The sequence below is a fragment of the Podarcis liolepis genome (assembly GCF_965112155.1).
Source record: "Podarcis liolepis genome assembly, chromosome: 12".
Lineage (NCBI taxonomy): Eukaryota > Metazoa > Chordata > Lepidosauria > Squamata > Lacertidae > Podarcis > Podarcis liolepis.
Window position 1 is genome coordinate 30,458,919 of NC_139563.1, and position 25,699 is coordinate 30,484,617.

The window sequence follows — 25,699 nt, forward strand, 5'->3', positions numbered from 1 at the left end:
TGGCATACAAATTCTTAACTTATTTTTTTTACTTCCAGTGCATCTTCTTTATATTAACTGACAGTCCCCCCAATATCTTACTCCAGAGAAAGAGAACCCTAATGCATGCCCTCTGCTGCTTCAAAAATAAACACGAGAGGGTGTATGTATAATCCTGTTATTCATCTTTAAAGCTTTGCTTTTATGCTGCCCGTGTCAGAATAAAGTGTATGGGGGAGCTGTATGTATTTTCTGATTAGTACAGTTTGGGCTTGGGAAAGGTTACTTAAGAAACATTAAACATTAGACGGACTGAAAAGCTGTTCCTAATTCCCTTCAGAACCTCTTGCTATAGCAACCAGGAGAGATAAAGATGAAAAGAATTACTTGTTCCTTGCTTTCCGCACTCCTGCCCTGTAGGCAGACTACTTTTAACCACTTTCAATTAAAGTACCTTGACAGTTATTTGAAAACTTAGGCTTAAATGACATTTGACAGAGGCAGGCACATTTGCTTAACCTGGATCTACCCCAGTCATAAGGTGTATGGTGAGGACTGATTTACAGAATAAAGGGGGCATGTGAACACTGTCTTCTCTCCTATGGATTCCCTTCTCACACATCCTATCTCCCCCAAACATTTTTGTCATTTGCAATATTGGGACCCATATAGCCTCAAATATTTCACCAGTGAAAATAGGGGCATGCTTGTAAAGGTACTATTCTCATGCCAAATTACTTTGTAGAAACGGATGAAGAACCTTCAACATCTGACTAAATGCTACAGTCATTTGCTTCGCCATCAGCAATCCTCCATGGACTTAAAACCCAATGAGACAGGGAATCTTTAAGGAAACTGTGCTAGAAAAAGAATGTTGTACACAAATCCCACCCCTCACCCGAGGCAAAAAAGAAAAGTAGGTCTTGTTTATAGGTACTGCATTGCTTGAGACATTTCAGAGATTTCGTAACAAGTTCAAGGGGGCTAACTTTTTGTTGCTGCAACAGCCCAGGTATTTTGTCCCAGCTAGTTATTTGACATCACCTTGGGGACGGCAACAGAGTTCTCCTTGCTGGCTGGCTTCTGCCAGTTTCCTCCCACACTGCTCTAGGAGTACCCACATTCTGGGGCTTTCTGAGAATTAAAAAGGTAGGCCCCACTGACAGCCACTGCCACCCATGAACAGACAGGAAAACACAAGTGGTGTTCAAACTTTTTCAAAGAGGGACAGATTTGATGAAGTGAAGGGCTGTGGGGGCTAACCAGAGGGCCAACCAAAGTTGTTGAGGAAGTGAAGGGCCGTTGGGGGCAACCAAAGGGCCAACCAAAGTTGTTGAGATTTTTTTAGGATTTTACACCAGGAAATAAACTGCCACAGGGCCTCAATTAAACCAACCAGCGGGCGGCCCCCAAAACAGACTTTGGACATGCCGGAACTATAACCAGGTCACTGTGGAGAAAAATGGCAGCTGACAGCTTCCCCCCCAAAAAGCTCTGCTGTCACCATTGCCACAGATGAAAAATGTGATAGCTGTCGCCACTAAGAATTGGGGCCCTGAACCTCTGAAGATTTTTGGTTTCCACCGCAGAACTGCCTCCTAGATTTGCCCCCTCTCATGTCTCTCGATCAGGCATGCATGGGGTACTTGTGGCCCTTCAGAGATTGTTTAATGGTCAAGGATGACAAGTGAAACTGAACGTTGTGAGATTCAGGACAGATAAAAGAAAGTGCTTCTTCACACACAGCATAGATAAGCTATGGATCTTTGCCAACTTGGACGGCTTTAAAAGAGGATTAAAGAAATTCATGTAGGATGAGGCTATCCATGACTGCTAGCCTTTTATGGCTATTCTCTGCCACCATGGTTGGAGGCAGAAAAGGCTTCTGAACACCTGTTGCTGGAAGCTAGACAAGGGGAGAGTGCTCTTGTGGTCATGTTCTGCTTTAAGGTTTCCCATGGGCACCTGGTTGTCTGTGGGAACAGGATACTGGATTAGATGGGCCATTAGCCTGATCCAACAGGCACTTATTATGTTCTTATGTGTAAGAACCAGAAAAAGGCTGGTAAATACAGAGAGCTGGAGCATATGGGCATAGGATGGGGTTTGGGAGAAAGGAGGTGATCTGCAGGAGACCTCAGCTCATCTGCACAAACCCTTTTGATTCTTAAAATACAGGATTCGAGAAGACCCTTTTGCCACTGTTATATGTTGTTTTAGCCTTAAAGGAATTGAAAGAAAAAGCGCATGGGGGGGCACTATTTGGTATTACAAAAGGACAAACCAGAAACATTTTGCACCTTTTCTGCTGTCACCTTTCCTTATATTTTCTTTTGTATCCATTAGTATTTGGGTGTTTAGCAGGTTGGTTACAGTAGCTAAGTGTTAATTGGTTCCTTGGCATGCCGAGATGGAACCTGATTAATTAGGAGAGGAAGTACCAATCCCAAAGCAGCAAGACGTGCCCATCAGTGTTGATGCCTTCAGCTTTGGTATATAATGAGACTTCTCGCTGCAGGCAAAGGGGAGACCGCATGCTTCCTTGTCTCTGGCATGGAGCAGAATTAAGCCTGAACTCTGTAGCAGACCCCTGCTTATCAGTAACCTTGCTATTACTCTGTCGACCCTGATGTGCATAAGCAATATTTTCATCCACTTCCCAGGAGAATTATCTAGCTGTTGAAGTAGAAAATGAATATTTTACAGTTCACTTGTCTGATCAATTACCTACAAGCTGCTGCAGTATTTTATAGCCAGTGGGAGAGCTGTATAGGTGATGATAGGGAAATCTGGAGGGAATCTCAGCCAACTATTTTTTTTATTTCTATTTTTTATTTCTATTTTTTTAAAACAGAAATAAAACTGTGAATGAAGCTCCAGTTTTGTTCATGAGGGTCTAGCCAGAAATTACAGTGTAACCAATTAAAGTGCGGAAATCGCAATCAGACAAATGTGAATTCCAGAGGTGAGCATGTTTGATTGCTTGATTGAGGGATAATGAAGTGCAGAATAGTTCAAACCTAACTTCTTCTCAATAAAACATCTCCCACGATGCTTTTATTTGCAGATTTTAGTTAATTTAGAAACGATCATATTGGTAGACACTTTGGAAGTTGAAGGGAACTATGTAAATTAAATTGCTGACATTCACCCCCAGTGAAAGTGCTTCGTATAGACCCTTTTAGATATTGGTGGAAGACCAACTAAAGTTACATTATTGGGAATTGATTTGAACAAACCACATGGCACTTTTAAAATATTGCCTGGTTCATCGTGATAAATTAGTGAAATCTCACACAAACTGGTTTGAGATTGTTTGTAATTTCATGTGCAGGCTCAGCTAGGTATGTTCATTTGGAAGTAATGGGTTCATTCATTGGGGTTTACTTTCATGTAATTCTGCCCACCATTAAAACATTAGTACTTATGAAAGAAGAAGTTGTAGTATCAAATTGAAAGCCTACAAAAATCAGAAATAAAGTCTTCTTTTGAATAATACTGAGAATATACCAGAATGTTTAGGGGACTTTTTTTAAAAAAAATCAGTCCATATTTTCTAGAATTCCAAGAATTCCAGGAAATTGAGTTGCTCCAACTCAGATTTTACTTATGGCTCAGTCCCTCTACAGCTGAGGTGGCTAATGTGGTACCTTCCAGAAGTTGTTGGACTCTAACCCCCATCAACCCCAGCCAGCATGGCCAATTGTCAGGGATAATGGGAGTTATAATCTGTCAATATCTGGAGGGTGCCATGTCAGCTACCTCTGCTCTATAGCCTAGGCCTGGTCAGGCAGCCTTGAGAGATTCTGATAGGCCTCATTCTAAATACCATTTTTGTGCTATCTCACTAAAGCTGGACTCTTGCCTTGACCATTTCTCCCCCTTTCCCAAGGTTTTCAAAACTCCACCAGTTTTGAAAACCTGGACGGTTGATGACAATGTAATAAACAACAAAAATGGGCATAGGGAACCTGTGCCCCTTCAGATCTTGTAGGACTTCAGCTCCCATCAACTACAGTGGTACCTCTGGTTATGAACTTAATTCGTTCTGGAGGGCTGTTCTTAACCTGAAACCATTCTTAACCTGAGGTACCACTTTAGGTAATGGGGCCTCCCACTGCCACTACACCACTGCCACATGATTTCTGTTCTCATCCTGAGGTAAAGTTCTTAACCCAAGGTACTACTTCTGGGTTAGCGGAGTCTGTAACCCGAAGTGTTTGTAACCTGAGGTGTTTGTAACCTGAGGTACCACGGTATTGGCTATGGTGGCAGGGGCTGATGGGAGCTGGAACCAATGAATGGAAGCCTACAATTCTCCATACCTGTTAGAGCCTTTGTCATCGACTGCCCAGTTTTTTGGAAGCTATGGAAAAACTTAGATACTTCATGTATACTGAGGCAAAGGCAGATAAATGCTGTACAACAACACAGCTTCAAGTAAAAAAGAAAAGAAAAACAATGCAACCAAAACCTTCCTTAACCCCCCATGGGTTAAAATCCTGACTAAAGACTCAACAGCTCCATCCTGAGTAGTTATGCTGTATAATGAGCAGTGCCGCTTCTCATTCATTGCACCTACCCTGAACTCAGCATGAGACATAACACAAGTTTCCCAGGCAATTCAACTGGAGTGATAAACACTGCTCTAGCTAATCTAATTCTAGTTATGCTGTTTACCTCCTTGCCATTTACTTTCTTACCACTCCCCAGAGTCTCATCTCCACAGCAGAAAGCATTTCATGAAGACTGTAATAATTATCTTTAAGCTCCTGGCATCCAGACAATGGGAAATGGAGGAAAACAGTGAAGAAAACAAGTCCCCTTTATCTACTGCCTTAGGAGGGAAGAATGACAAGTGTACATCCTCATCCCTGCTTCTAGCAATGATAGTCTGTCGTAATTTGAGATCTCCTTCAGCAGCTACAGATATAAAATACTAAAGCATTGTTAGTTGCTAAAATATCTGATCTACAGTTTTTTAGGGGGAGGAGGGAAGAGTCCAATACTGGAATAAACCAGACTTCACAGTCAATGTCTGCATTCGCATGACATTGTTTTCCCACTATTTCCCAGTTATTTTTCACATTGTATTTGAGATTTCACACCATGTAAAAGGCACTTTCTGAAATACAGTATAGCAGAATATAGCACACGTTTAGCGCTCAGTTTTATGTTATTTGCTTCTAGAAAAAAAATGGTTTGCAAATAGTGGGGCAATGAATGGATGCCACCTGTTCGGTTTCATTACTGTTCCGTGGCTCAGCTCGGCTCTGCATTTCACTCCACCTGTCTTCCCATTTAATTTCCAAAATTAATTTTGGAATTTCTGCATGTGCAATTGCATCAGGATTCCCTTTCTAAATGTGGTGTTTTGCTCAATGTGCAACATGCATTTGTGCACAGTGGTAACCTCTAAGGAGGGGGGAGGAAATGCACAGACCCCAAAGTGCAGCAAACTGTACACACTTGGTGACCTGAACAAAAGCTGGAAATGGAAATCACTAATGTGCTGGTCCATGCAATTTGGAAGCCCCCCAAATCCATAGCAAAAGTCAGAGGGGAATAATTCTGTAAGCGCTTTTCATCTTTACTACTTCTGAATCTACTTTAAACTAATTAATTTTGGCATAGAAAGTCTCTAAGGAATCTGCAATTCTTGATCAATATTTGCTGGTGATTTGGGGGGCGTGGGGTGGGGTGAGGAGAAATAACATTTACTTAGCAACAGTAGAGACTTTATACCATATGCTGTCCCTATTGAAAGTACTGTGCAAGAATGTTTGCCCGAGGAGTGGAAGATATTCAAAAGAATGTTGACTGTGGAAAATGAGCAAAGCAGAACTGATAATTCCAAGGTAGGCTCCATTCACAGTCAAAATGGTAAGACAGTCTTAGTAATATGCTCAGTAATACCTCCTGTATTTGCACTTTTCTCTTCTCTTCCCCAAGTTTGCCATGACTGGTTCTTCTGCGAGCTCTGTATCTCCATCAACCATGTGCTCATTTTGACTCCTGCCAGACTTAATGGGAATTACAGATTAGAGCGAAGTGTGGATGCAGCTTTTTCTTCTTTGACTTTTTAAGATCCTCTAATCCACCCTGAGCCTATGGCAAAGGACAGCGTGTACTCATAATTAACAGGAGGCTCTGTCATTGGATCTGCTGAGGCAGCAGACAAATGCACTGGAGTGTCATTATCCTGTAGACCCACAGTGACCAGGACACTGACTCAAAGGCTACCGTCAGGCTGGATTCTTGACCCTGAGCCTGGTGTCCAAAAGACCACTGAATCTTTGACTGGTGAGCAAGAGTCCCCTGTTCCATATCCTACACCACCAGGGCATTTAAAACCAGGATCCTCATGGATACCTTCCCCAAGGACTGAGGAACCAAACTACCTCTTCAGTGCAACAGCACAGAGAGCACACCAAGCAGGAGGCTACTGAGTACAAGAGAAATGCCTGTCTTCAGGCCAGGGTGTGAGTAGGTGTTTAAGGGTACTAGTTCCCAGTAATAAGGTAGAGCCTTGGAGAGGTGGGTTGGAAACAGAGTCTCAAAAGGCTTCAGTGCACTCCCAGTCCACATCAGAGCAGGTTGCTCTACTGGCAGCTGTCCATGGTTCTTCAGCATTTGACCTGCCTTGCTATCTTTGTCCTCTACTGGGAGCTGTCCATTTTATTGCCGCAACTGACCTGCATTGAAACTTTTGTCTTAACCATTGAAAGCAAGAAGGGTTAAAACCACACAGAAAAAAGAAAAGACATTCTGAGTACAGCAAGTCCTATGATTCACACCATAGAATGAGAGATGGCAAAACGTTTTGCTGCTCTGTCATCAAAAGCAAGGAAATGGTGCCAGATATCTTGTAGTGTCCATAGAGATGAGAAGTCTACCTAGGATTAAGCCCTCTCACCCCTCTCACCTCTCATCTGTAGCCCTCTTCAGGTCCTCAAAAGAAAGCGTGAGGCTTCCAACTTGGTAAGGGGGGGCATGTCCTGGAGGATAAGTATTCTCTTGCATGACAGCCCCCTCTCTCCACTCCTGAATGCATGAAAGTCTGCAGGGAGATCCTAACCATGCATGGTTGGATGCAGTTAGAGACCTCCCTTCAATTGTGATTCCTGATTGTTCAACATACCTGATACTAGGGAAGTTTCTGGCTGAAAGTGGTTAGACTCTGCCCTTACTGCACATGTGATGGTCAGGAGAAAAGCTGGTGAGTGTGAGGACCCTGAGGTGGGGCTTGCATGCATGACTCCTCCCCCTCCCCACTTTAAGCCCCATATGTTCATTTGAAGCCATGAAGAGGACTTGCATCACACTGCTAAGGGATGTAGAATTTACTGCACACCAGTTGTATGGTGAAAAGTATGCTAAAATGGTTGCCTTTACCAGTAGAAAAGATCCATCACTAAAATGTGCACCTGGGTGAGTTTCCCTCTTGGGAAATATTTCTAACTTTGCAGAAATGCATATTTTAATCTGAATCCCATTTCAGATGAAATTCAGTTTGCAACCCCATTAAGGCCACTCTGTGTGCTGTCACATTCACAGTTGGATGCAAGGCGTCCAGAGTGCAGTCTTTAAAGCAGTTATTCTGAGTAAATAAAACTTCCTCTCTAGCCCAGTGAACAATATTACTCACACCTCCATATTATCATGTGAACCATTTTGTTTTCCTTATAATCAAGCTGCTGTTAATATATATGGTGACACGGATGCCAGTGTAAAGAATGAATAAGGTTATGAGCAGTTACCAAACACTTTTCAAAGCATCCTCTTTTTTCTTTTCTTTTCTTTTTTAAACCAACAACCAAATTAATTCTGCTGATGGATTTTTCTTATTTACGTCTTTCCTTGCCGCCTTGGGCTATAATTAGTCACTGAAAATGGTCTTTCTTTGCTTCGATGATACTGTACACTCCAGTCATAGTTCTTGTTCCTTATTAGAGAAAACTCCTCAGCAGATATAATCTCTGCAACCTAATGACCACAGACCCATTTAGAAGCATCTTGAATGCTATCCCTCTTAACAAGGCCATAACGAAGGCAGAGGTGCCAAATTATTAGTTGTCAGACACTTAACAGTACCTGTAAAACTAAGGCAAGGGGAAACATGTGTCTCTGGAATTTTTCTAACTACTTGCAATGCCATAAACAGAACATAATATTTTATTTTAATAAGCTCTTGCTTTTCCGAAGCAGTTATAAAACTAATAAGCTATGAAGCAAGATAAGCAATCAAAGCCAGACACTCCAACAGGCCTTAATTTAACACTGTGGGTTCCCTTTCCTCAGCAGTTGGCGGGGGTGTGGGGGGAGGCTGTGTCCATTACAATTATGTCATATTTCAAGCATAGCCAACAAGGTGCTCCAGAGATATCATTGGACTCCCATCTTCCCCAGAATGGTCATAAATGCTAGCAGTCACTGGAATAATGCAGCCAGAATCCAAAGAGAAAGGAAAACCTGATAACACTTTATTGAGGAAGCTGAACAAAAACAGTGTATAATTTGAGGGGAAATAAACAGAGATGTTTTGTCTTTCTTACCTCAGGCCTTATGCGTAGCTGGGAGACATTCAACCAAATATACAGAGGAAAACTCCTTCAGAACTATGCACCCAATCAGGGCACCATGCTACCTCAGTGAACACTATGCTGGTTGCTAAGCAACACCTCCTCTTCTTCCACTATGGCTCTAGGTTAGATGACTTACTGGTAACATAATTAACCCTTATGTTACAAACTGAGTGATCCCTGCTATTACACTTCCAACAAGGAATGAAGAGAGTTGTAGTCAGAAAACTTGTGGTAGGAACCAAGTTGGTTACTCCAGCCAGCTTTACATTTTTATTTTTATTTTAAGAAACACCTGGGTCTTTTTTATTTATTTATTTTTTTAAATTTTTAAAAATAAATTTTATTTCCAATATACACTCTTTTAAAATCACAAACTTACCAAAAAGAAAAAACACAAAAAATAAACAAATATAAACAGTAAAACATCAAGACGTAAATACATTTCTCCAAAAGTACTAATTATCATATCGTCATTCTGACTTCCCTCCACCACGATTTAAGCTATATCACATTAATAACCTTCTTGCAGTTCCTTCTTTCAACTTTTGTCTTTACTTCGCAGATTCTATAGTTCACCTACTGTTATTTTAATATTACCTAAGTTTTTTTCCATGTATGATATAAATTTATTCCAATCATTAATAAAGTTTTTATTACTCTGGTGCCTAATCTTCTGAGTCATTTTTGCCAACTCAGAGTACTCAAATAGCTTGTTTTGCCATTCACTAATACAGTGTTTCCCAACCGGTGTTCCGCGGCACACGAGTGTGCCGTGAGACATCGGCTGGTGTGCCGCGAGATGCCTGGAGGGAGGCGGGGCGAGTCGGGCGGCGAGAGGCGGGGCGGCGGCGGCGAGGAGCCGCTCGGCGCGCAAAGCGAGGGAGGCTGGAGCCAAGAGCAGCGGCGAGCAGGAGGCGCTTGGTGGGAGATTCAGCCGAGCCCGAGCTGCGTGCGCTCCCGAACCTCTGGGCGGAGAAGAGCGTGCGTGTGTCCGGCTTAGCGACGGATCCTCTCACCCGGCGCAGCAGAAGACAACCCTCGGGGCGGAGCTCCTGCCACAGGCCTCCCGCCTTCTTCCCCACGCGGGGCAGAATAAGTGGAAACCGGCGGACGCAGCGGGTTTCTCAGCCGCTGCCTGGGTTGCCCCTCTCTCCTACAGAGCCGCATCCATCCCAGCCCCTCCTGTCATCTCAACCTGCCCGTCTAATTTACATACCATCATATCCTCCTTTCTTATTGATTCACTTAGATTTAGTCTTACATTTCTCGCTTTGTCTCCGTAGACTGCGCGGAGGGAGAGCCAGAGAGAGGCATCGCTCCTGCGCGGCGGGAGAGGGAGCAGCCGGAGCGATGCCCCAAACGAGCTGAATTCCGAGCGAGGGACTGAGGGGGGAGGGAAAAAACTTTCACTTTCGTGCGTCCCTCCCGGCGTGACGCTGCGCGCTGACGTCACGGGGCGGGGCTTTAATGGTGGTGTGCCGCGAGATTTTTTTTCAGTAAACAGGTGTGCCGTTGCCCAAAAAAGTTTGGGAAACACTGCACTAATAGTTGGGATTTTAGATGATTTCCAGTTCTGTGCCAACAATATTCTGGCTGCTGCCATTGCATACTGGAACATGGTTTGATCTTCTTTCCTGATCTCCTCACCGACCATTCCCATAAGAAATGCTTCTGGGTTTTTTGGAAATGTGTATTTCATTATCTTTTTCAATTCGTCGTAAATAGAACCCCAGAACCTCTTCACTTCTTCACATGACCACCACATATGATGGAAGTCACCCTCTTTTTTTTTACATTTCCAACATCTTTTGTCTCCAGTCTTGTACATTTTTCCTAGCTTAACAGGAGTAATATGCTAACGATACATCATTTTTTCGATATTTTCTCGGAGGCTAACGCATGCTGTAAATTTTATATCCTTAGTCCAAAGTTTCACCCATCTCTCATATTCTAGACTGTATCCCAAATCTATGGCCCACTTTATCATGACCTCCTTCACCTCCTCGTCTTTAGTATCCCATTCCAGTAATTGATTGTACATTTTAGATAAAAGCTTACTCTTTCCTTCTAATATTTCTACCTGGAATTTTGATTTTTTTCTCACTCATCCCTATTTTTTTGTGTTCATTCCATAGGGCATTAATTTGGTGAACCTGTAGCCACCCTATTGACTTATCTTTTAGTTCTTCATATGATTTAATTCTCCACCCTTTATCCGATTTAGTCAGGAGATCTTCGTAGGTCCATCTTTGGGTTCCCGTGTTTAAATTTTTAAGTGATGAGATATTAACTGGTGATAACCACCAAGGTATGCCCTTTTCCAACAGTCTTTTAGTTCTATTCCATACCTCTAACAACGCTCCTCTAACAATGTGATGGGAGAATCCCTTATGAACCCTTTCTTTATCCTGCCATAAATAGGCGTGCCAGCCAAATCTAGCATCGAATCCTTCCAGGTCTAACACATCTGGATTTTCCAAAACTATCCAGTCCTTAACCCAACATAGGCATGCGGCCTCATAATATAATTGCAGATTTGGGACAGCAAACCCCCCTCTTTCTCTCCTGTCTGTGAGCAATTTAAACTTAATTCTTGCTCTCTTCCCCTGCCAGATAAACCTGGACAGGGTCCTCTGCCATTCCTTGAACATTGTCGTTCCTCTGATTACTGAAATATTCTGAAATAGAAATAGTATTTAAGAAACACCTGGTTCTTTTTCATTGTTTGTAACATCATCCCTATGTGGTAATCCATGTTTTTCTAAGGGTGCTATCATGATGCAGTTTGCATGGCCCCTGACAGGTGGTGCTGCGAACTACAGTATGATGACAAAGTGGGTTCTCAGAGCTGCTGGGCCATCGCAGAAGCGTCAGAGGGCAAGGAGGAGGGGACCAGAGACAGGAAGGCAGGTGAGTGGCTAAGAGTGACTGAGAAGGTTACCTAGGCTGGCATGTGAGTGGGTGGCCCATGCCAGCAAGTGAGCAACTGGGTAGCCCAAACTGGCAGGAGGCCTAGGCCAGAAAGTGGAGGTTTGGTGAGGACTAAAGGGATGAAGGTGAGGTGGTTTGGGTAAGGTGCAGCTTTAGTGACAGGTAAAGGGAGAGGGAAGGGGTAGCTTTGTGTTCTCCTTTCAGAGCTTCTTTTGGCTAGATTTAAAGAAGACAGAAAACACTTAGCTGCATGTATCACCGAATTTGGTTCTCACCCATGCAAAGCAAATCTTAGGCCCCATTTTTGAAAGCTCAGGTCCATAGGTTTACTTGCTAACACAGAGGATGGTTAATAGGTCACAGATTTATTGCCTTGCCAAGGATTTCTTTGAGAGATATTAATGTAATGGAAGGTGAGAGACAGAGGGCACCCAAGACTTCACATAGCATCTTTAGATGATCAACCTGATGAAAAGACATAACATAGCTAACACAGGAAATGCCCTACAGTCTTCAATCTGTGGAAAACAGTACAATTTTTATTTTTTATTTTAAAGGCAAGTGGGACATTGCTTGTGTTGTACTGCTAGAGGGAAAACATCATAAATCAAAGGAGTTGAAACAGTTACCATGTAAGCGATATATTGGACATTACATAGAGGGTTGCCTATAGTTCTGTCACTATATTTTAGGAATGGATCTAGTTGCACTGGAGAAGATGCAAAACTGTGAAGCAGACATAGGGTTGAGTTTGATCCGAACTTTGATCCAAGCTTACAGTAGACCCATTGAAATCAACAGGGTTTAAGTTAATTAAAGCTGTAGTAGTTCTCCTGCAGCGTAGACTTTACCATTTTAGTCTGAGTACAATACAAATCACTTTGGGGGGGTACTGAGGCAGGGGAAATGTAACTCCCCCCTTCAAGGGCCTTGTTGTCCCAAGTCTTGGGGGTGAGCTTCTGCTTTCTCCACATGGATTTTGGGGTACGCAATGAAGATCTATCCATGGGCTTGCATATGGAAATGCATAGATCAAGCAGTTTGTAATCCTGAAGCACGTGAACGTAAGCGGGTACTCGCTTGGTGTTAAATAAGGATCAGGCAGACTCAGCAATGGAGAATAAGAAGGTAAGGTTTATTGCCAGGCAATAAGGACCCAGTTTGGAATCTCTTCCAAAAGGAACTGGGACCCCGACTGACAGAAATCCAGAGGTCTTTATACCTGAGCAAATCACAGCAAATCATAGATCACGAGACAACCATGAGGGATTCACGTTATTGTCAGTGAGAATCAGCCAATTAGCAAGCTCTTGTCACGCTACCAGCTCCTGGTCAAGCACTGGTCAAGCACAGAGTTCTAGTTCTGCTTTCTGATGCTTGCAGTGACGCTCTGTCTAACCTCTCCCCTAGTTATGACAGGACAGGGAGTTTTGGAGATTTTGTGGTTTTGCTCTTCCTGTTCTGTGGATTAATTTAGCCTGTATCTGAGGGGATTTTGTACCAGAATCTCTGATTAACGTCTTCCCCTTGTCCAGGGCACACGGATGTTTGTAGGGGAAAGGTCAGCTCCTAACTTTGCTGTTCCAAGCAGTTTGCAGTTAGCTAAGGCACAGCTTCCCTTTGATTCAAAATGGATTATAAAATACTGTAAACCTTGATTATGTGTAAGCATATATGAATATATTGATTACTGATAACTGATTATATGGATAGCATAGGGGTAGCCTTTCTTCCTTGCCTCAATCACTCTCCCAAATCCCTGTGATTGGAGTGGCCTGGGAGAATAATCAATTGTAATTAAAACCAGAGCTGTCCATCAAAATGAAAGATTCCCCCGCCCAACTCTTAACTCCTTCCTTTCTTGAATTCTGGCTCTTGTCCCAGTCAACTTGGTTTCATTTCTTGGGGGAGGGGAGAGATTTGTGCATTATTTTGGACATCCAAGGCCACAATGCCACCTGGAAGCTTATTGGATCTCTGGTCTGCCTTGAGACACAAGGCTAACAGCTCTATATGACTCAGAAAGGTGAGTTTCCCTAAATCAGCTAGATCCACCTTATTATTTGAGCTATAAACAAAGCCCATGCATACCCCTAGTATTTTGTGAAAAGTCAAGTTGCTGCTGGGAAGTTACACACATAGAGACAAACACCCAAACACCCAAGTCATTTCCTTTTATTTGCACTGTGGACAGGGGTTTCTTATTCACTCCGGTGGGAAGTATCCACACACATTTCCAAAGCAAATAGCAGGGGCTTGGGCCCCACTCTGAATTGGTTTTGATCCCTTGTCTTCACTGTTGCCCATGTCTGGATCAACACCTCACCTCCATAGCTGCAATTTGTATCACCAAAGAAGGATCCATTCATTTAAATGATGGCAAATTGCATGAAGGATCCAGTGCAGATTGGAATGACAGTGGTGATCATCCCAATCCCATGTCATGGTATAGATTTGATTCAGGCCCTCAGCACCTTCAATTTGTCACATGTCCATGCTTTTGGGAGGAGGGAAGCTAAACCAGCATAGAGGAGGGGGGTGGCCAAAGCTAATGGTGGAGAGATTTGTTTTATAGTTTGATCACCTTCCCGTCTTCATTGTGTTGGCTTTCAGCATTTTTAATCTGCACTGGATTTTTAATTTTTGTAAACTACTGATAGATCTTTGTAGGAAACAACACATGAAATGATAGTTCTGGTGCTAATGCTGAGGCTAATTTGTACCTACTATACTTTTTAGTAAAGTAAAGGACTTATTGGCTGTACACTGTGATTTCCCTCCCCCCCACCCCCCCATACTATTCTTTTATTTGGTTATAGAAAATGGAGAAATATTAGCAAACAGTTACAAAAACAAATCTGAAAGTTCTGCAAATAGTAACTAAATCAACTCTTACTTTTAACTTACACCTGGTAAGTAGATTATAATTCTAGATTTTAAGAAAGTAGTTTTTGCCCCTCCCCCAACATATTAAACTATTTTGACCCTTCCTGAGACATTTTGCTGCGTGTAATTTATTAAATTCCATTCCCATCATTGCTACTTTTATTTGACATTTAATCCATACTCCTATAAAATCTGCAACCACCATGCAGTATCTCTGACCCCTTTCCTATGGCAGAGTCTCTTAAAATATGTGTATGAAATTTAGTCTGACACTCAAACAACTTCCCACAGTGCTCCAAAGGACATTGATCTGGAAGGCAGCTTTCAAAGAGGTTGTTTAGATGAATGGAAAATTCATGTCAACTGTTTCGAACTGAACATCTCCACAAGTACTGCACCATGATCTGATAATAAAAGTATTTTTATATTAGCTCCTGAGTATGTCAAATTGGTACTTCCACTACTTACTGTAGGTCCAGTTTCAAGCAAAGCAGCACCAAACAGCCCTAGGATATAGGACACTCCTCATTTTGCTCTTTATCAAAAATCTGTTGGAATTATGTAATGCCTCATGCATGAAGCTTCCTGTTGAGAACGCTAAATGTCCCAAAATAATGTGGTGAGGCTAGTAAATAGGGACAGATGTTCTCATTTTCATGGCTATCCATTTATTGGCCCAGTTCAAAGCACTGTTACTAATCTTTAAAGACCTAAATGGCTTTAGACCATATATGTGTCTACTTGAGCCTTAGGTCTTTACTGGAGGCTCTTATCCAATAAAGACCTCAAGGCTCAGGTAGACATATATATTCCCTCTCAAGAAGCCTAGAGCATTGGGTAGGGTGGTTATTAAGAAGGTCTTTTCAGTGCTGGCACCCCAGTTATGGAATCCCTTCCCTAACCATACTCGATAGGCATCTACACAAAGATCCTTTTGGCACCAGATTATTATTCTTTTAAAACTCTGTCCCTGTCACCCCCCCCCCCCCATGGAACAGACTATGTCTGCTAAGTATTAAATAGCACTGTGCTGATTTTTAGGCAGGAAACTGGATGGGTTGGGTCTCTCTGGTTGCAATGAATCTTTCTTTCTGTCTAAACTGAATATTGTTTATCCATGGTTAAAACCACTCGTTGTTGATTGGACAGTCAAAAAAACAGAGACCCTAAATTAAATAAATACATTAGGAATCACCAGAGATTCAGCTTAGCAAAGAGAGAGCCAATGGGAGCTGCAAAATGCACCGTGGCCTAATTTGTTAGCCCTTGCCAGCTATTATTTCCAGACAAACTGGAGATTTTGTCCCAAGGCGGGGATGAGCAACTGAGATGGTTGTTTGTATGTTCTTCCAGGACAACAAAGTGGTTGGAAATTTCTGCTGGATCCCAAAGCTACACCTTACAGATTAGGGATAGGCCACATGGTGCCCTCCAGAAGTTGATGGACTACAGCTCCCATGAGACACAGCTAGCATGGCCAATGGTCACGGATGATGGGAGTTGTAGTCCAAAAACATATAGTGTACAGACTATCTCTTCTATAGATAAAAGCAGTGGACAATCCTTATCTTTCTGTCCTCCTCAAACTGTATAAATTGCCTTCAGTCACTGCTCGCTTACGATGGATAGATCTGGGCTTATGTTCTGGCATAATTCGTAAGACACAGGGAGCCAGAACTTTTCCTTGAGAATTTTTTCCCCCTTCCTAATTTCCACTATGCATTTAAAGAGGCTTTATTTTTTTACTGCCTTGTCAATTATACATATGGACTTTCAGCCCTCATTGCCTCATTTATGGGATGGAATCCAATCCAAACAAACATTTAAGATTAAAAGGCAATTGGCAGGTTATTGCTCTATTCCTCCAATTTATTTAGTTCCCCCAATAAACATCACTCAAAACATCAGAGCGTTTCTTGGATCCAGAATCTACCAAGCCACTGCTACAACTTTAATAACACATTTGGGACAAAATAAGGCTGCTTTTCTTTTCAAAACAGAAGCACTTGAAATTTAGAAAATGCACAATTACACAAGGGACTGACATCTTTTAAAAAGCATGTGTACTGAAATACTATTGTCTTTTTTTATAATTATCTATACACCCGCAGGCCTCACAAGTAATTGGGAAATCTGACCTGACAGGTACTTTAAAGTTTGTTTGGCACACACAGAAATTACCAGGAAGGAATGAGCATGGATGTGCTAGTATTCTTTCATCATCATTTTCCTGCAGAACATGATACAGAAACATAAAAACTAGAGATGAAAGGAGAGTTCTGAGTACAGATGCCTAAAAAAAACTTCACCCTGATGCTCCTTTCTCTCCCCCTTCTTCCATCCCCATGTGGATAATGGGAATCCTTTCTAGCTAGCTCTTACGTCCTGTTAAATAATAGGTATTTGACATTTTCTGAAGATACCAGTGTTGACACAATAATATTATAGAGGGAAGGTACAGCTGATTAAATATCACAGAGAGCAGGGGAGGGGAAGAGAGACACACACACATGAGGGATGCTTCAAAAGTTCCATTTCTGTTAATTCTGGTGTGATCTGACCTGATCCACACCTTCTGGATGGGTAATCTGTGAATCAGAATGCAATTATCTTTCAGATTTCTCACTTCTCCAAATCTTACAATACAGTTCTCAGCTCAAATATGTACCAAGATCGGTAAAGAAGAAATGGACTTTATGATAATCATATTTAGAAATGAGTTGGTTGAGATAAAAATATATTTTAAGACATATTTTAGAAAAAATGAAATGGAAATACATATTTAAATATTAGAGAACAGATTTTGTTCTGGGCTTTTTTAAAAAAACAACTGCAAATGAATGCAGACAGATTGGACATATGCATGGAAGCATATGAAACTGACAGAAATGGTTTGATCTACCTATCCCTAACCTTGAACCAAATTTTGCATTGCCTTAAAAGGTCTCTAAGTATTTAAGGCTGGTTTGACCTTCAGCAAGTTGCCGTAAACCACCGATTCTCTGACATACTGCTTCTTATCCTGTTGAATATCCCCTGGAATTTGTATGTTGTCATGTTTGGCAAAATCACAAATAATTTCAACTGAGACATCGTCAAGAAACCGTAACGTCTGCCATTGCATCTCACATTGAGAGGCAATAGAGCCTTTACTGTGTCAAGCCTGTCAGTGTGGAAGTTGTTCCCTTTAGATAGCTATCTCTGTTCCAAGTTTCTCTCAAAATACACATTTTACCCCTCTCTGGTACTTTTAGACAAGTCATTGCTGTTCCATGTCGGTATATCTCTTTTCTTTCTTTCTTTCTTTTTTTAAAGGTATAACTGAGTGTTTAACATGGCGAGTGCCTTCATGAACAAAACCAGGGAAATGAACATGCAACAAATGGAAACTGCAACAATATATTACAGTATAACCTTGCCTCTTAACCAGAACATTTCTGATCAGGGCATGCATTCCTGACCTCACCATCTCTCTATTTTCAGTTTTTATTGCTCAGCTAACACTCAGTATTTGTATTTTGTAGCAAGTTTAGTATATCCATTAGATCAGGGTTGCACTGAGGGGGAGTTTCCTCCTTAGACTTCATACACACACACACACACACACACACACACACACACACATTTATGCAAACTATTGAGCTTTCTGAAGCATGCTGTGTTTCCAGAACGCCTGTTTCAATCCTGTTGGCATTCTCTATTTGAGTTGGCTACTAGAGTGACGATTCAGTCTTCTATAGCCATGCAGCACGCTTAGTCCTTAAGCTGTTTTCGTTTTGTTTTTTTGCAGGTAGAGGTTGTCCCCTTAGGTATTTTTTTGTAAATGACATTTTTGCACTTCTGCAAATCATGGGCTTTCCCCAAGAACACTTATACCTTCCTCTTCTTTTCAGTGTATCTGTTCCAGTCCTACTGACACGCCCCACTTGAGTTGGCTATTAGAGTGATAATGCAGGAGTCCAATTAGCTGTTTTGTATGTTGGGCTACCGTGCATGCAAATGACGTTCAAGACCGAAGACTTAGGGAATAAAAATTGGTGCTTTGATTAAACAAGAATGCTTTATTCTTGCAGCCTCATCAGTGTGGTCATTACAGTTGGAGGAATTGTAAATCTTCTTTCAGTCCATCAGCATTAGCATTAGGTTATACTCATTTAAGATAGAGTTTAAGTAAATCTCCAATCTATGGAATCACTTTTTAAGCATTTTTTCCCTTCTACTCATACCATGTCAGCATAAGTTACAAATTCGAGTTAGCTAAAATAAGCAACTTTTGGAAGAAATGACTACTTAGTATGAATAGCTCATGAGACTGAATGACACTGTCATCATAGTTTGGCAATGGCTACAGTTTTGAACAACTTTTGGTGCCCTAGAAAAATGGTCCTAGCAGCAATAAAAACCATGTGCTGTATTCAAACACAGTAGCAATTTAAATTTTATATCATATAGAACCATAATTATTGATGGATAACTTGTCATGGTTACCTCACATATGGGTTAAGCTCTATGGCCTAAGAGTGCCCCCCCCCCCCCGGTTTGGATTTCAACCTGAGCCAGAGAAGAAAACCCATCCACTTGCTTCCAGACCCCTCTCCTCTCACCTCCCACTTATCTCACTAACTGCCAGAGCTGCTGCTGCTGCTGCTGCTGCTGCTGCTGCTTCTTCTTCTTCTTCTTCTTCTTCTTCTTCTTCTTCTTCTTCCAGCCCAAACTCAATGGAATTCAGAAAGTCTGCTTTGCAATGGTTCCAGTCCTACTTGGATGGTCATTTTTAGAGGGTGATGCTTAGAGAGTGCTCATCAGTCCAGTGGAGCCTTCAATGTTGGGTTCCTCAGGATTCGATTTTTATCCCCTATGCTGTTTAACATGAAACCATTGAGTGGAGTCATCTGGAGTTTTGGAGTACATTGTCAGCAATATGCTGGTGACACACAGCTCTACTTCTTTACATCTGCAGGTGTGGCAGTGCATGTGATGGACCAATGTCTTGCTAACCGGACAAGACAGTATGAGTATACAACTCCATTCCTGTCCCAACTGCACTGACTGCTAATTAGTTTCTAGGCCCAATTCAAAGCCCTGGTTTTGACCTATAAAGCCTTAAATGGCTCAGGACTGCAATACCTCAAAGACCACCTGGAGCTTGCAATCATCATCTGAAGCTCTTCTTTATGTGCCTACTCAACGTGAGGTCCAGAGTGCTGCAACACAAGAGCAGGCCTTTTCTGTGGTGACTCCCCACTTGTGGAATGCTCTCCTCTCAGAGGTTCATCTGGTGCCTTCATTGCATATCTTTAGGCACCAGGCAAAAACGCTCCTCTTCAACCAGGCCTTTGGCTGATTAATATTCTATGACTTTTAAAATGTGTTTGTGGAAGAGGGCTATTGATTTTGTTTGTTGCTATGTTATGTATTTGTATGTTTTTATGCTGTAAACTGCCCTGTGATCCTCAGATAAAGGGTGATATAGAAAGTGTGATATAATAATAATAATAATAATAATAATATATTAATAATATATTATTATTAATAATAATATACATGTCACAAGAAAAACAAGAACAGGACATGACAATTGAACAAAATAAGGCAAATAGAGAGTAGTAAATCATGAGGGGGGAAATGATAAGTGATGGACTACATAAAATGCATCCTTCAAAAGACAATGTCCAGCTTCTCGAAACATAAAGTAATGCAAGATAAATATATAGCTCCACCCCAGAATTATCAACAGACACCACATACTGATATGGCGGTCAACATTTCTTGTCTTGTTAAAAGGAAACATCTATACTCCCTCAGTGAGAGGATAAGAAATGCACCAACTATTGAATTTACTGTAAACCAACCACTCAAACTATAATGAAAGATAAAAAGTCTGCAGGTACAGAGCTTTCATATTGCTGTGTAAAAGAGAAAACAGACCTCCACAAACAAAAAACTGGGAGAAGAAAATGTAGAATGAGAGAGGGGGCATTTCTTCACAGTTCTGATGCTGAGTAAAAGAGGATTTGCAGTGGAAATTTTGAAAAAGCACTAGTGGCATTATTTTTAAGGCTGCAATCCTATGTGTATTTACCCAGGAGTGGTTAGCACCACTGAGCTCAATAGCTAGAAATTTTCCCTAATAGAATGCACTTTTGTATTGTATTTTCACTAATATATGCACTTCTAAGCTTATTTATGTGCATGCTTTACCCCTAGCATATGTATTTTGGTACCTATTACTTGGCTGGAGGTCTAGATTGAAAGTTTAGAGCGCAAATTTGAACAAGAAAATGGCTGTGCCTTGGTTTGCATGTTGTTTTGAAAAATGTGAATTTGGTAAGTTTGTCTTTAAAAGAGAACCAAATTAAATTTCTCCCCCATCCCTAATGTCAGGGGTGGGTGCCTGGAGTAGGTCAGTAATAACTCACACGGCGTCAGTGAAGTTAACTCTTTTATTGAAAGAAGAAACAGCTCAGGAGGCCTAGTGAGCACAGCGACTCTTCCCAGTAGATCTTGCCCTAATGAGGCAATCATAAGGACTGGAGGTCCCTGCCTTCCCACAGTTGCCTAAGCCTCCTCCTACACCCCAGTGCCCACTTCCCAATACATGCCACCTGAGGCAGATACCTCACACTGCCCAATGGCAGTGCCTGTACTTCCTAGAGAAATACAACACTGACAAGAGTGAAGAAGGAGATGCTTGGACTGTGCTGGTCCTTTCTTCAAAATAAAGGGATGAGGAGAAGCTCACATAGTTCTCTGGAGGCCTAAGATAGCACAGCCTCTTGCATGTACAAAGGAAATTATTTCTGCATATAGCATACCCCTCACCAGACCGGGGCTCTGACATTTGCTTGGCTTGGCATTTCTATCTAAAGGCTGTTCTGGCTTATGTTTTGTTTTGTTTTGCAAAAGGAGCTTATGTTCTTTTTTGAGGTAAGCACCTTGCAAAAGACATAAAGTATTGCATAGGAATGTGTTCAAGAGAAAATAATTTATCCTCAGTTATCACAGTGTGACACAAAGAGGGTGATATATTGCTTGTATTATTTATAAAGTCATGTACGTAGAATTTCTCACAAATGGGTAATTCCATGCTCCCCCCCCCCTCTTTACAGTGACTTCTATGTGTTACTTTCTTCAGTTATAGCTAAATTTTTATTCTACCGGTAGATAAATCCCTTCTTCCAAAGTAGGAATTGTGTCACAGTCCCTTCTCCAATCTTTTCTTGAGAGAAGACAGATGTTACAATTACAATATATCCCTCGGTTACTTAGCATGTCATATTCACTGGGAAAGGTTTCTATGTTTTACTATGGAGAGTCCTGGCACTATTTTCCCCTTGTATATTGCCTCGGGCTTCTCAATACTGCCTCCCAGCATGTTGACAGAATTGTGGTTTCCAGAAAGATTCACCAAAACGTTTCCACTTACTTGCAAACATAGTAATATGTAGAGGAATAATGGAGGTTCCCTACCGGTGGTCAACATTATTTACACAACAGAATTATTTCTTTCTTCAAATGTGAGAGACTTTCCCAAGGTGAAGTACTGCACCAATAGCAGTGCAGCAATGTTTATTTTATAAAGCAGTTGGGTGAAAACAGCACCGTTATGTAATATCAAGGCATTGAGTCCCTACCATTAGGCAGAGTGATGCTGCCACTTCAGGTTGCTAATTTTGCATGTCAAGAAAGAGCAGCAAATTATTAGATATTTGATTTGTTTTTCTTGAATTTTTTTTACTCCCAAGAAGAGTACTTCTGAGATTTTTCTGCCTCAGAGGCCAAACTGACTTCACAGCTTTGGGTATTAGGTGCCTTGACTCGGGTTAGATTTTGCTGCTTTGCCTCAGGCAGCTAAATGCCATGGGCCAGCCCTGTATGTGTACAATTCACACAAATGCAAACAAGGGACCAACACTGACTTCTTCTTTGCCTTAAACGCACAATAAATGGAAGTATGTAGGTACTACACTAAGCAACAGCAGTGGGCAGGGCTGAGCATATTTGGATTCTCTCCTGTTTTCCTAACGTCACACCTCACTGTCAGTTCCTATGAGGGACAGAGCAATGGGGAGTTTGGCACAGTGCAGGTGCAGCCAATAAAGGTAAAGGTAAAGGGACCCCTGACCATTAGGTCCAGTTGTGACCGACTCTGGGGTTGTGGTGCTCATCTCGCTTTATTGGCTGAGGGAGCCGGTGTTTGTCCGCAGACAGCTTCCGGGTCATGTGGCCAACATGACAAAGCTGCTTCTGGCAAACCAGAGCAGCACATGGAAACACTGTTTACCTTCCCGCCGGAGCGATACCTATTTATCTACTTGCACTTTGATGTGCTTTCAAACTGCTAGGTTGACAGGAGCAGGGACCGAGCAACGGGAGCTCACCCTGTCATGGGGATTCGAACCGCTGACCTTCTGATCGGCAAGTCCTAGGCTCTGTGGTTTAACCCACAGTGCCACCCGTGGCAATAGGATGCTCCAAATGCTGTGGTTCTCCCCTTTGGTAACCAGCAGCATCACACAGCATTGAGAAGTCAGGAGAGCAACACAGCCCCACTGGCCACTAACTGAAACTAAGAAGACACCAATAGAATGCCCCATTATTACTGTGTGACTGATGGTTACTGACTAGTGACTCCTCCCTTTGTGGCTGGCATTGTGAGTATAGTGTATAATTGTGATGGCATTGGTTCCTCTGGCAAACTTGTAGCCAGGAATTACAAATTTTAGGAACACGTGAAGTTACTTGTGTCGAGTCAGATAAGCAGTCCATCTAGCTTACTTTTGTCAACACCAGCCAACCTGGTGACCTCTGTATGTTTCGGACTATAGTTACACGTATTAATTAACTTATCCCCCTCCCCATTTTTTAATGCACACAGATCCTATCCTGCAAAAAGCAGAATGATAAAATGTGGGAGTTCGTGTTCATGTCCAATGGGACTCTTGAGCGTGCTTAATGCTTCGTCTTATTGCTTGCAATTTGTTGTTTGTTTTTCATGTAATTCTTTTATCACTAGAAACCTGCTCCTTCTCCCCCACACCTGCCTGCCACGTCAACACTTCTGCCAAAAGAGCAGTTCTTTTCCCTGGCACTTCCTCTCTAAGAGCATGATTGCTGTTGTTTTTTTTGTAGCCTTTGTCTATACAGCTCATCACCAGCCAAGTTCTGTTCATCAGGGCAAACTCATCCTCCCAACCACAACCTTTAAGAACAGCCTCCTACACTCTCTCTGATTATTTTTTCCCCGCTGCTCTTTAGAATCATTTTTAACCCCTTAAGGAGGCACTCCTATGCTCACATACCTCTGAGTAGACATAACGTCCTGGTAGCTACACATACTCCTCGATATATCCATTCCTTCTCAGGCATCGTGTTCTTTCAGAAACCACACCCTGCAGGGTCTAAAATGATATTCATTTCCACTCAATCTTTCAGGTTAATTATAATGACAATAGATGCACCAAAAGCTGTTTTTCAAAGCATTCAGCCACCCTATTTCCTTGAAGTGAATGGCGCATGCTTCTCTGTACTTTCAGCACTACATCATAACATACCCTCCAACATTTCTCCTATGAAAATAAGGATGTCCTATTCTATTATTCTATTATTATTATTATTATTATTATTATTATTATTATTATTATACCCCAGTCACTCTGGGCAGCTTCCAACATATATAAAAACATAACAAAACATTAAACATTTAAAAACTTCCCTATACAGGGCTGCATTCAGATGTCTTCTAAAGGTTGCATCTCCTTGGCTTGGGGGTTGCATAACTCCATACCCTCCAACATTTCTCCAATGAAAATAGGGACTTCCTAAGGAAAAGTGGGACATTCCAGGCTCAAATCAGAAACTGGGATGGCTTCTGTAAATCCAGAAGTGTAAAACCTGGAAAACAGGGACATTTAGAAGGTCTGGCATAACTTTTGTTAGCATTCGTGGAAGTTATGTGCATCCACACATCCCATCCACACATCCCACATTCTTAAGGTGCCTAAAGAATAGCTCAAAGCATTTCATCAGTAGCAGGAGCAGGGAAAGATAAATGACTAAACTGCCCATAATCCTACACACAGTTCTTCTTTTTGCAAACATACAGTGACTCAATGGCTTCACAAACTTTTCCAATATAACAACATTAGCAATTTATTGGTAGGCCAGCATATAGCTCATCATCTCTTATGCATGCGACGTTTTATTATTTATAAATGGGAACGTAGGAAGCTACCTTATACCAAGTCAAGCCACTGGTACATCTTGCCTGATACGGCCAATGGTGAATGACAGCAGGTAGGAGTTCTCCCCAGCATCAAACCTTGGGGGAAGTCAGTAGTTCAGTGGAAGAGCATCCCAGGATGGACTTGGAGGGACTCTGTGCCAATATCAAACACCTTTCTTACTGAGCCTTGCTTGCTAGTTTCATCCACCTAGGTCCTGGGTCTTCAGGGATACAAGCTGCACTCTTTTATTTGCTTCTCATGGATAATAATAACAAAGAAGCCCCTAGGTCATTTATTAGAGGGATCCTACTAGGAGAAAGTCATCCTACGACAGCTAGAGGAACAGATCAACATGGGCTACGAATCCCAAACAAGCATGTTGGTTAAGCTGCATGGTTTGGCATAAGTAAACCAAGAATAAACTTCTCCTTTGTGTGAGATCTGATGGCACTTCAGTACCCAAAGCATTTTATCTCAAGGTTAAAGGCTGGAATCAACTGGAGTATTTCTCTTGGCTGTATGTTATTTCGGTGTGACAAAAAGGCACAAATACAGGTCTCAACTGGAAAACAAACAAGATGGGTACATTTTTGAAAAAACTGAATAGGAATGTGCCCAACAATCACCAGCAGAAGAAAAATGATGCCACCTCTTCCCCCAGCAAAAAAAGAATGACTAATCAGAGTCCAGAAATGGCAAAGATGAAGAGATTGAGTATCAGTCACTGTGGAGTCAGGTAGCATGGGGAGGGAGTCAAGTTTCATTTTACAAGAAACTGCGGGGAGTGCTAACAGGGAGATGGATCAAATGGAAAGCAATGATAAGGAGGAATTACAAAAAAGAGGGCAGAGAGATCAACAGAAGCCACTCTTCAGATACCGAACTCAACACACTGAGAGGCAAGTTAATTTTATGGAGCTTTTTCTTAACAGTTTTATTGACCTCAACTGAAAAATATCTCAGCAACAATGATGGAGCTCTTGGCATTTCCCAAAGCATTTTTTGAAATGTATCACAAAACAAGACTACAACAGACGATACTGCACTGGTACTTTACCTAGCAAAAGGTCAAAACTCTTTTTCAAGCTTCTA